Raw genomic sequence first — 13,723 nt, forward strand, 5'->3', positions numbered from 1 at the left:
TTGAGACATTGTGCTTTCTGACACTTTGGTTAGACGTAGAGGCTCTGCTGCCTATTATGAAACAGACTATTGCCCACATTTCTGCTGTTCATGGGTTCATGACTTTTCCCTGTTCTTTTGAAGACTTCTGACTATTCTATTGTTACTTATCCCATGGTCTGGGTGAATACTGGATTCTGATTGGCTGGTGCATTATTTTGGTATAACCGCACACGTAGTCCGGTAGTTAAATCACTGGGATATCACTCCGCTGTGGCGTCGCCATAGCAACGCCTGACACAGCTGAATCAGATAAAGGCGTAATTAGTGACTGACAGGAACGTATGAGATGGATTTTGTGTTTGCTAAATGTTTGTAGAGCAGAGTGAGCAGCTAGGTTAGCTACTGTTAATAACATATGAGCTTTACATTTCTATTGGAAACGGTTAAGGCTATTCATCATTTTCAGGCGTACATAAAATGATCCTGCATTGAAGCAGATTTGTCTGGATCAGTAAAGTCAAACATAAAAGTTTGAGTTGGGGGGGCCCAGGTGTGAGCGACTCCACCGCAGCTGTTTCCATAAACAGTTGAGCTGGTTGAGCTAGCTAGCTTTAGCTTCAGGTTAAACCTTGTAAAAGGTAAATAACTCCTGCCCACGAGTGCCGCATATCGGTGTTTCCTTCCAGGGAAAAGTGTTTCCGGGTTAGTCCTGTTGTGTTGTGATTCTGTGCTGATGTTGTGTCGTTGAGCCTGACTGAGATCCTCGTAATAGCTGCGGAGAATGACTCGCTCTGAGACCAGCCTTCAGTGACCGGCTAATAACACACACAAAATAGTCCCGTAGTCTGGCACATTTAGTGAGTTTAGTCAATGAAAAACACATTTATTATAAATGTTACGTTTGTGGGACCCTGGTATAAGCGGATTAAACAACGAGGAGCCGCGTTAGACGTTATAATGCAGGAGGAACAACACTGTGTCGGGGTGTTCTCGACTCCGCGTCGTGCATTATAACCGTCTAATGCACGGCTCAGAGTTGTCCTTACTTATATGACAACATCCTAATTTGCATTACTCATTCTCTTTTGATTTGATACTAACAGACTTTTCATGGGATTCAGTCACATCTTTTGCTTTACTAAGTTGCAACATTTAACTTGTGATGTTTTGATTTTGTTTGAAACGTTCCTAAAAATGGCGGCTAGTGACATCACGTCAAACCCATGATTGCTTCCATTACCAACTAGATAACATCATGAGTAACTGTTCAGGTGGGCGAACACCTACACCTACACCTCCATCTCCATCTCCATCTCCATCTCCATCTCCATCTCCGTCTACATCTACATCTACATTTACATTTACATTTACATTTACATCTACGTCTACATCTACGTCTACGTCTACGTCTACATCTACGTCTACATTTACGTCTACGTCTACATTTACGTCTACGTCTACATCTACGTCTACATCTACGTCTACATCTAGGTTTACGTCTACATCTACATCTACGTCTACGTCTACATCTACATCTAGGTTTACGTCTACGTCTACGTCTACGTCTACGTCTACATCTACGTCTACGTCTACATCTACATCTACATCTACATCTACATCTACATCTACATCTACATCTACGTCTACGTCTACATCTACATCTACGTCTACATCTACGTCTACATCTACATCTAGGTTTACGTCTACATCTACATCTAGGTTTACGTCTACGTCTACGTCTACATCTACGTCTACATCTACATCTAGGTTTACGTCTACGTCTACGTCTACATCTACGTCTACATCTACATCTACATCTAGGTTTACGTCTATGTCTACATCTACGTCTACGTCTACATCTACATCTACATCTACGTCTACATCTACGTCTACATCTACGTCTACATCTACGTCTACATCTACATCTAGGTTTACGTCTACATCTACATCTACATCTAGGTTTACGTCTATGTCTACATCTACGTCTACGTCTACATCTACATCTACATCTACGTCTACATCTACGTCTACATCTACGTCTACATCTACATCTAGGTTTACGTCTACGTCTACATCTACATCTACGTCTACATCTACGTCTACATCTACATCTAGGTTTACGTCTACGTCTACGTCTACATCTACGTCTACGTCTACATCTACATCTAGGTTTACGTCTACGTCTACATCTACGTCTACATCTACATCTACATCTACGTCTACATCTACATCTAGGTTTACGTCTACGTCTACATCTACGTCTACGTCTACGTCTACGTCTACGTCTACATCTACGTCTACGTCTACGTCTACATCTACATCTAGGTTTACGTCTACGTCTACGTCTACATCTACATCTACGTCTACGTCTACGTCTACATCTACGTCTACGTCTACGTCTACATCTACATCTAGGTTTACGTCTACGTCTACGTCTACATCTACGTCTACGTCTACATCTACATCTAGGTTTACGTCTACGTCTACGTCTACATCTACATCTACGTCTACGTCTACGTCTACATCTACGTCTACGTCTACGTCTACATCTACATCTAGGTTTACGTCTACGTCTACGTCTACGTCTACGTCTACGTCTACATCTACATCTACGTCTACATCTACATCTACGTCTACATCTACGTCTACATCTACATCTAGGTTTACGTCTACGTCTACGTCTACATCTACGTCTACGTCTACATCTACATCTAGGTTTACGTCTACATCTACATCTACATCTACATCTACATCTACGTCTACATCTACGTTTACATCTACATCTACATCTAGGTTTACGTCTACGTCTACGTCTACGTCTACGTCTACGTCTACATCTACATCTACGTCTACATCTACGTCTACATCTACATCTAGGTTTACGTCTACGTCTACGTCTACGTCTACGTCTACATCTACATCTAGGTTTACGTCTACGTCTACATCTACATCTACATCTACATCTACGTCTACATCTACGTCTACATCTAGGTTTACGTCTACGTCTACGTCTACGTCTACGTCTACATCTACATCTACATCTACATCTACGTCTACATCTACATCTACATCTACATCTACGTCTACGTCTACGTCTACGTCTACGTCTACATCTACGTCTACATCTACGTCTACATCTACATCTACATCTACATCTACATCTACGTCTACATCTAGGTTTACGTCTACGTCTACGTCTAGGTTTACGTTTACGTCTACATCTACATCTACATCTAGGTTTACGTCTACGTCTACGTCTACATCTAGGTTTACGTCTACATTTACGTCTAGGTTTACGTCTACGTCTACATCTACATCTACATCTAGGTTTACGTCTACGTCTACATCTACATCTACATCTAGGTTTACGTCTACGTCTACGTCTACATCTAGGTTTACGTCTACGTCTACATCTACATCTAGGTTTACGTCTACATCTACGTCTACGTCTACGTCTACGTCTACGTCTACATCTACATCTACGTCTACGTCTACGTCTACGTCTACATCTACGTCTACATCTACGTCTACATCTACATCTACATCTACGTCTACATCTACATCTACGTCTACATCTAGGTTTACGTCTACGTCTAGGTTTACGTCTACGTCTACATCTACGTCTACATCTAGGTTTACGTCTACGTCTACATCTAGGTTTACGTCTACGTCTACGTCTACATCTACATCTAGGTTTACGTCTACATCTACGTCTAGGTTTACGTCTACGTCTACATCTACATCTACATCTAGGTTTACGTCTACGTCTACATCTACATCTACATCTAGGTTTACGTCTACGTCTACATCTACATCTACATCTACGTCTACGTCTACATCTACGTCTACATCTACGTCTACATCTACATCTACATCTACGTCTACATCTACATCTACGTCTACATCTAGGTTTACGTCTACGTCTACGTCTAGGTTTACGTCTACATCTACGTCTACATCTAGGTTTACGTCTACGTCTACATCTAGGTTTACGTCTACGTCTACGTCTACATCTACATCTAGGTTTACGTCTACATCTACGTCTAGGTTTACGTCTACGTCTACATCTACATCTACATCTAGGTTTACGTCTACGTCTACATCTACATCTACATCTAGGTTTACGTCTACGTCTACGTCTACATCTAGGTTTACGTCTACGTCTACATCTACATCTAGGTTTACGTCTACATCTACATCTACATCTAGGTTTACGTCTACGTCTACATCTACATCTAGGTTTACGTTTACGTCTACATCTACATCTACATCTAGGTTTACGTCTACGTCTACATCTAGGTTTACGTTTAAGTCTACGTCTACGTCCACGTCATTTATATTTACATTTACATTTACATTTACACCTACACCTACACCTACACCTCCATCTACATCTACATCTACATCTACATCTAGGTTTACGTCTACGTCTACAACATTTACATTTACATCTACATCTACATCTACATCTACATCTACATCTACATCTGAACAAACGCGACACAGTGAACATGACTTTTTCCCCGGCCCTGAACGGGGGTCTGCTCTCAATACTTCACACGTACGCCGCGCTCCCATGGAACCACAGTGACTGACAACTAAAGCGCTTAACCACAGGCCTGCATGCAAAGGATTATGGGATAAAGAGGCCACTCAGAGATCGCCCCGAAACCGTGTCCAAAAGCTAACAGAGTCCAAATCTGAACCTGCGGAGGCCCGTGGTCCAGTGATGACATAGTCTCTGTAGAAATGTAAGCTATGAAGACGGAGCCAACGTTTCACACACAACAGACCGAGCGTTAGTCAATAATGTCATTAAAATACCAGAGAGATTACCACGAAACCGACGGAGATGGATTAGCACGTGTAGTCCATCAATTCTGACTTAATAAAGACGTCAACAGCTGTCCGGTCACCTTCAGAGAGGATTCACCTTCAGCTCAATGTAAAGACCAAAGAGCTGGTAAAGGACCTGAAGAGGACTCCTGTGACCTTCACTTCCATCCAGAGAGCCCCACGCTGGCTCTTGGAAAGGAGTGGACTTGGACGATAAACTGGATTCAGAATAAAGAGCTGTCTGAGCTGCCTTTACTTCCTGAAGCAGCTGTGGTCATTTAAGATCTGCTGGACGACGCTCAGGATGTTCATGGTAGCCTTCATGACACTAACAGACTCAAATCGATAGCTTTTGATTCCCTAGTTTTCTTCAAAGCCAAAAACAGTTCACTCCCTGCAAACATTCAAATCATGTTTTCAGACCGCGATGGGGGTTAGAACCGAAGAAGGAAAATGAATCTTCAGAAAAAATATTCCCGCACAACTCAAAAAAGTCTGTCTGTTACACGAAGTGGAGTCGACCACTGGAACTCATTAGAAGAGGATTTCAAAATGTGTTCAACTGTAGCACAATTTAAAATAATGTACAGAAAGCAAATACTGGAAAAGTCTGCAAAACTCCTGTAATTTATCATCTGTTCCTGAACTGTGAATTGTTATTTTGATTCGATAATGAGAAGGATGTTATGAATCCGGATTGATTATGTGATGTCCAGAATGTGCAGCTTCAGCCTTATGCAAGAGCAACACAAGAACGTCATGAACTAATGACTTTACTGTTTGGGATTTGCTAAGAGGAGCCGTTTGTTGATTTAATTCGCCACAAAGGCAATTCCTCAGTCTGGAATTGGCGCATAGATCTCATGGTTAAAGCCTAATTATACATTAAAAATGATTGTGCCTGAGCAGTAGTTTAAGTTGTGTAAGTGAAAGGAGGGGGAGGGCCTTAGAAGTTAGAACTAACTTCTTCCTACTCCCTTTGAGCAGCACTAATACCTCTTATGTTGTGAAAAATTCTGTATGTTATATGTATACTATACCTGTATGCACCTGTTGCTCAAATAAACTAGAGAAATAATAATAAAACTTCTCAACTCGTGGGTTGAGAAGGCACAGATTTATTTTTCCCAGTGAGTTCCCAGTCAAACAATCTGAACCAAATAAAAAAGATAGACAAGCGGCAGGATCAAATCCACAGTCTCCTGGCGATAAGTCGGGCGCTCTCCTTGTTGAGCTATTTGTGTGGAACGTCGCACCACCGCCATATCTATACATTAAAGTAATGCGCAGATACTTACAAGTGAATCTTTTTGTGATCAGGGCAAGGTTAAGATGTACTTTATTGTCCCCTATTGGGAAATGTGTCCTCTGCATTTGACCTTTGACGGCTCTGGGGCCATAAGGAGCAGTGGGCGACCGCAGAGCAGCACCTGGGGGCCCATCTCCAGATGTGGAGACAGGCTGATGGTCCGAATCACCTGCTGGAGGATTCACCTATTGTGCATGTGTTCTGGTTAATGGGGGAAACCGGTTAATCTGGAGGAAACTCATCCAGACCCGGGGAGAGAGACATGCAAACTCCACACAGACAGGCCGAACGTCTGGGAATCGAACCAGGAACCTTCTTGCTTTGAGGCAAGAGCGCTAACCGTGCCAACTCAGCTGCTGGAACAGACAGTGATTTCTTGTGATTCGTTGTTTTGATCATATCAGATTTATGGGTCTATTTGACGCCTAGATTATAAATAATGAGTGAGCAATGACAGTGTTTTACATCATATTTAACTGATTTTCTGTATTTTATGAGGTGTGATCATAGAGCTAAACAATAGAGATCGGCGTGTCCCATTCAGCCCCATTTACACAATGATCCCGAGTGTTCTGTGAAATGAACATCTCCTCCTGCGAAGCCTGTTCTTTAAAAGTGCAAAACGTCAGGAAGCCGGGAGGCTGTGATCCTCCACAGAGCTCCAGAGCCGCTCAATCATAGATCTTGGCTTCCAAATTTTATTTCTAATGTACAAAAACCAGCACAGTTAAAATGATGAAACCTACATCATGGGCTACATGGGTCATAGCAATTTTCAGAAAAAGAACAATTCTTTGGAGCCAGGCTTTTAGGCAGATTAAACGAGGCCAAAAAAACATAAGGATCCTGTTTACTAAATGTCTTTTGGAGACGCCCCTGAACACCAGGGGGTGGTATTACACAGAGGTGGGAGACTCGAGTCACATGACTTGACTCGAGTCGCAATTTTCGGGACTTGAGACTTACTTGACCAAAGCTCCGAAAAGACTTGACTTGGGACTTGCTGTTTGTGACTCGAGACTTAACTTGGACTTGAGGCCAGTGACTCTCAATGATTCGCTGTGACTTTATAGTTATTATTTATTTGAGTGAAACTGTCGAAAGATCGGGATTCATTTTGTAAAAGCGGCGCATCTATGTTTACATTATGGTGATTATCCACATGCGTGTTCGGTTTTACAGACACAGCGCTTCTAATCAATACAGCGCGAAAAGGCAGGAGGAAATATTTCTTTGGATGCGTTAAAGGTTTTCTAAAGACAGTGAAGAGGAGGAGATTTACGGACAGGAAAACGTTTGAAACAATGGGCTGGACCTACAGCGCAGACGGAGCCTCCAGAACCACCATGTAAGAGCTGATTAATGACAGGAATCTTGGGGTTTTTCCATGTTTTAATTCGTTCACACAAAGTTTACAGCATTTAGAGGTTATTTTACATCCGCACAGCCCAGTGACAGCGGGACTGAAGGCTACGCGGGATCTACTTTGAGCAGGGGCGAATCCGAGTATACAGGGGCTGGGGCAGCACAGGGGAACCACTGATAGAAAAACCGCCAGAGACTAACAAAAATAAAAATATTATTTTCTATTTATGTTTCAGACTGCAGGGAAAAGCAGCTCATGTTTAAAAGACTCTTTCATTATTATTTTTTTAAGTTGCCCCCCCGGGCCCCCTTCCTTAAAATGCTGTCCCAGTAATGTTGTACATAGACTGTTTATTTAAAATATATATATTTTGAATGTTGTGGCGTTTAAATATTAATTACACTTTAAATCCAAATCCATGAGTTTTTAAAAAGTTTGATTTTAGCCTAAATTCGCTATATCTTGTGAAAGCACTCGTTATTTTCAAGATTAAACACATGAAAAGTAGACACGCTGGCGTTTGTGACTTGAAGTGACTTGCCGGCTAAAGCAAGACTTGACTTGACTTGACAAAAGCTATGACTTGACTTGACTTGACTTGGGCCCATGACCGATTGACTTGGACTTACTTGGGACTTGGACCTTCACGACTTGGACTTGACTCGAGACTTGCATTTAGTGACTAAAGGCCTATTCATGCTCCACAAGACGCGAGAACTTTGTTCTCGCACCCAGAGCTGCGAGAACAAAATGACGTCATTTTCTTCTTGCAGCTCCTGTTCGGCAGGTCTCGCTGACGCATCCGCTCAGCAGAACTTTGTTCGGCAGGGCTGCGAGAACTCTGGCTGTGATTGGCTGGATTTTTAGTGGGCGGGGTTAGTTTGGCGGAAGCGGGAAGCGAGAATCCAATGTTTACGTCCTAACACCGGTGCGGAAAACGGAGACAACATGGATAGTTTTGTGGCCCCGCTCACAGCAGTAAAATACTTTGCTGAAGGACAAGGACACGCACACGGAAACAAAGTCCTGGGGAGAAACACGCGGACGTTTTGGGCGAGGACGAAGAGGAAACAGAAGAGCCTGGCGCTGCCTGCGTGAAAGAGGCGAGTGATAAAGAAAAAAGTGGTTCAGGTTCGTGGACGGAGGAAAACCAGGCTTGTACATCTTAGACCTTCATCAAACACCGGGAAACGTCACCAACATGTTCAGTGAAGGTTCTTGGATGGACAAAACCTGTACTGAGCTACACAGACTCAAACACCATGGTTTTACCGAGTGACACGGAGGTAAACTTTTAACGTTAACGTTTTCTAACATAATAAACCAGCAGGAGATGTGGCTAAACATGAAGTCAATCTTCAACATGTTTGCAATATCGTGACTGATACATTTTCTAATAGTTTAAACTCAAATAGCTCATTTTATTTCGGTCATTCCTTGTTTGTTTTGGATGCGGAAAAAGGGGGCGTGGCAGTTAGGCAGCAACACGTCTTGTGGAGTATGAAATGTCAGAGCCCAGACAAACTTTGTTCTCGTTCTTTTTGCCCCAAGAACAAGAACAAAGTTCTCGCGTCTTGTGGAGTATGAATAGGCCTTTACTCCCACCTCTGGTATTACAGCAAAGTCCACTCCCTGCCATGGGGACCACTGTTTCGTATACTATTGAGGGTCTAAGTCCAACTGTTACACATCCAGATGCTTTAATGAAACTCCCTGACATCCCCTTTTAGTGCCAGGAATATGGATGTAAATAATCGCAGGTAAGATCTTATTCGGAGGTAGCCCATCGTGTGTAAATTCCTCCTAAATAATCCACGGCCCCATTACACAGAGCTTTGAGGTCTAGCCCTATTGTCTGCCAAGCGTTTCCCCGCACATGTGCAAGCGATCTGCAGGCTTAGGGGACCGGGAGAGCAGCGGCAGGTTTAGGTAGCGTAAAAACGGTGACCTCTGACCTTCGCATGGGACTGCACCGGCTTTTTTTAACAAGGACCAGGTGTAGCCGGCACCGCTGGGGTTAGGGCTAACACACGGAGACTTCCACCCCGACAAGCTGGGCTCATATGAAGAGATGAGAAAGAGCCAATATAGAGAGCGCAGAGGGGCCCAGACATGTCCTGATGTCCGAGCGGAGCAACAGCGTGAAATTGTGCTGAAATGAGAAGTATGTCCCAGCAAAGCGTTACCGTAACAGATGGCACTCAGTGAGAGGGAGATCACGTTCCTCTGCCTGTGCTTTAACAACATTCAAACGTTCAATCATGGAGAAATCTCTAACAACATCCATTAAATACTGTACTCGCTATTTTTCAGTAGGTAAATGGGACTTTTGAAGAAGGAGCTGAGCCGAAAAGCAAAGTTCTCAATTCACTTTCTACATTCTCTCACCCAGGGCCAAGAGCAAAAGGATAAGATCTCAGGATTTTGGTCAAAAATAGTGGGTTACCTAAAGGTCACGACCCCCCATTGATGTGAACAACTGGGGGCCGGAAGAGTTCGCACTCATTTCAGGGGTCACGACATCCACCGTTCTTAAAATAGGATTTATTTTAGTTCTTTGTGTTGAGGCGAGACACTGCAAATGAGAGGGGAAAAAACATACATTTATAGGTCATTTGAAACTTTTGCTGTGCCTAAGTGTGATTTATAATAAGGTTTTCTGTCATTTTATGTTTTCATATAAAATTAAGATATTCTATGCTTAAAAATGGTCAAAATTTTATATATTTTCAGTAAATAATGGATAGGTTTAAATTTATGGTTTTGATTTGTTGATCCCCTCCTCGAACCGGCACCTTAAAGAGGGGGTATTCTGCTTTTATCAACCACATAGCACCAGTCTATATCACACTACAATGATGACAAACCTTCTGTTGGTCTGTAAATGCAATAAATTAGAATAACTGCCTTGTATAAAATGTCTCTCTCAAAATGGCTGTAGTGAATGTCTTGAAATCGGCCTCTGTCTCTTTAAGAACCTCTGAGCCTTTAGACACGCCCCCTCCACACGCTGTCTGTGGCATCAGTGGGGAGGGGGTTCTGCTGAGGAGCAGTGGTCGGTTACTCGGCTGGTGACCAAAGCTCGGAGGCGTCTCCAGGAGGTGGGGGCGTTCCTAGGAGGACTCAGGCAAACCTATCCCTAAAATGGCCGCCATCAGAGTTTTTACAGATTACTCAGAAATACGTGAATGTGCCAAGGCAACACTTCAGGCATGTTTTTAATGAGGGAGGGACAGAATAACATGATGTAAAGCTTGAAAAAGTCCATTTTGCAGAATACCCCCCCTTTGACGTGGTGGAGGGGTTTGAGCACCCGAATGATCCTGGGGCTCTGTTGTCGGGGGCTTCGTGCCCCTGGTAGGGTCTCCCAGGGCAAACAGGTCCTATAGGTGACGGGTCAGACAAAGAACAGTTCAGAAGCCCTCTTTTGATCCTGGGCTCAACAGGCCTGAGAACCATGAGGCCGTCCTTCTGTGGACCCACCACCTGCAGGAGGCGCCATAAGGGGCTGGTGCAGTGTGATCTGGGCAACTCCAACAGCTGCCCCCACGACCCGGCAACGGACAAGTGGAAGAAAATAGATGGATGGATAATTTGTTGATATGTTAGTTATGATATTGTGCTCAAAAGTTTTCATGCCTTGGCAGAATTTAAAACAAATTGACTATTTTTCAAAGAATATGAAAAACCATTTATGGTGAAAAAACTGAGCTTGCTCTTTTTTAAATCATAATGAAAAATAAAAGTACCAAAAGTTTATGATCAAGAGCAATGGGCCGCTTTACCAGTAGATTACACAGAACCTTCTCCACACACTGCAAAAAGTGAATATCAAGCATTGGCTTAAATGACTTGAATTGAGGAAATGTATCTTGTTTTGAGCGTTTTTCACTCATTTAGACACTTTTCCTGATCGGACCAAGTTTGCTTTGCTTGTTTGAGGACATTTCAGACCAGTTCTAGGGTAAATCTCGCTTGAAATAAGAAAGTAAAATTGCCAATGAGATAAGACCAATTTTCTTTCCCCATTGGCAAAGAAAATGACCTGAAATAAGGACGAAATGTATCGAAACGAGTCAGAAACATCTCAGAACAAGTGAAATAATCTAGGACAAATGCTCAAGAACTTCTTAACTAGTCAAAACAACTAAAATTTGGATTATTATGATCAAATTGAGATGTTTACACTAATCTAGTTAATTACTTTTTGCAGTGCAACTACCACAAAAGACTCTAAGCTGTCTAAGCTAAAGGAGGCAATACACAGGACAGGGGTATGTAAACTTTGGATCAGGGTTATTTAACTTATCCTACTTTCTTTTTTCAATGTGATTTAAAAAGAGCAACTAACTAACTATGAGTGGGGGGAAAACAAAAAACGTTTCGTGTTATCTTTCATATTCTTTGAAAAATAGTCAAAAACCCTGCCTGAGTATGTAAACTTTTGAGCACATCTGCATCTATTTCAGATGAATATCCTGTTTAGTTTTGTTTAGCTCACTTTGTTTTTTTGAGTTCAAATGAGGCAAGGGATGAGACATAAAAAAAAACATTTAAAAACTTTCAAAATATTCGGTCCAAGACTGGAAAGTTTGGACTCTGTAGGAGACACTTTAGTGGAAATTTAGTGAAATGAAAACCTCACTTTGAGAATCCGAGCTCTTACGTTTTGAAATGCGCCCCCGTGAGTACATTTTTATTTAGCCACGGTTGTCTCCCAGAAAGGACGTGACCCTATTTCCATTACAGAATCATCTGCACTGCTTTTCACAGTACTCGAGGAACACAAAACATGTCAAAATTTGTGAATGAACACTCTTGGGACAAAGGCTGATGCGCGCGATGTTGGTGTCACTTTCTGGATATCTCGCTAGGTCTTTTTTGTCTTTTTTAAACCCTGACATTAGAAAACTAGAACTTTTCAAGGTGTAACTCTTCTCTTAAATAAAGGGTGAGTTGCTCCATTACCCAGGAAGAGCTCAAAGTAGAGGCACTGCTCCTCCACATTGAAAAAGGGCTCAGCCGCATCCTGCCGAGGTATTTTTGGAATGTCTCTGAATGACCTGCAGGAGAGGCCTACGTATGTCGGAGGAAATATCTTTCACTCTGAAACGCTTTGGAGACTCCTTTGAGGAGCTGGAGGGAGTGTCTGGGGTTTGGGAAGTCTGGAAGTCCCCCCGGATAGACAAAGAAGCGAAGTGGCATGAACACAATAGCAGAGATTGACCCAAACTTAGGCCTGACACGATGACGAAATGTGAAGTTCGATGTATTGAGGCAGGAAACTATATTATTGAAGACCTTATAATGCCACAGAAACTAACACTAATGCGGTTTGGTCGAGACATTCAGCTGGGAGCTTTCGTTTACATGCTGTTGCTTCCTTGATAAATAGTGATGCACAATAATGCCAATTTGAACCGATAACCGATAATTCCGCATGTCCCGATACCGATAACCGATAATGACACCGATAATTATGTATATATATTTGCACTTTATTTTGTGACAAGAACTCAATGTAACAGTTCACAGTTGTGCCCAAAATGTAGTAACTCTACCAAGCAATATACAAGTGTATAAATATAAACCAAATAATGAGTTTTACTTTGGGTTTGGGTCTCCACCTTTTTCTAAAGCTTGGGTTTTTTACAGTTCCATCATCTGAGAAGGTACTTCCTTCCTAGTATTTGTCTTTTTGTTGACATCATACTAATGAATTCTTATTTACAACACTGGAATATAGACAGTATTATAGTATTTCTCTGAGTCTAGAGGCGTCTCTGACATGACAGAGAAGTGATGCCAAATCTGTGACAGTTTCTGACTAATAATCTGATACTACAGCACAAAAACAAGACTCTCTCCTGCATTGGGCTCATTTATGTATTTGTGACGAGCAGCGGCTCATTTCATCAATGTAAAACTCCTCTCGTTCATAACGCTTCAGTCGCGGGGCTGTCGTGTTTATTTGATCAGAAATACGAAGATAATATGTGGGTTTTTAGGCCCCGCTGTGTTCCAGTAACTCACCTGAGCGGGTCAGAGGTTCACATCTCCTCGTCTTTTTCTCATTTTGTTACGGTGCTAATGTTGAAGTGACTTCAATGTAAAAAGTCGAAAAACTCTTCCTTCACGGAGAGAGCGCCTGCACAGCTATTTCGCTGGAATACTCGTCGTATTTTTCTGCTGAAACCGTGCAGATGTCGGCCGTGGAGAGCGTATATCTG

The 13,723-nt window shown here is 42.4% G+C and overlaps 1 protein-coding gene across 1 annotated transcript in view; it reads right to left on the reverse strand.

Annotated features, from left to right (window-relative positions):
- The window catches only part of rspo4 (R-spondin 4), a gene marked incomplete at both ends in the record, with an annotated part of 126,713 nt that overhangs the window by 78,585 nt on the left and 34,405 nt on the right, over positions 1 to 13,723 (reverse strand). The gene's annotated exons all lie outside the window — the stretch shown is intronic.

This window comes from Gobius niger (assembly GCF_951799975.1).
Source record: "Gobius niger genome assembly, chromosome: 20".
Lineage (NCBI taxonomy): Eukaryota > Metazoa > Chordata > Actinopteri > Gobiiformes > Gobiidae > Gobius > Gobius niger.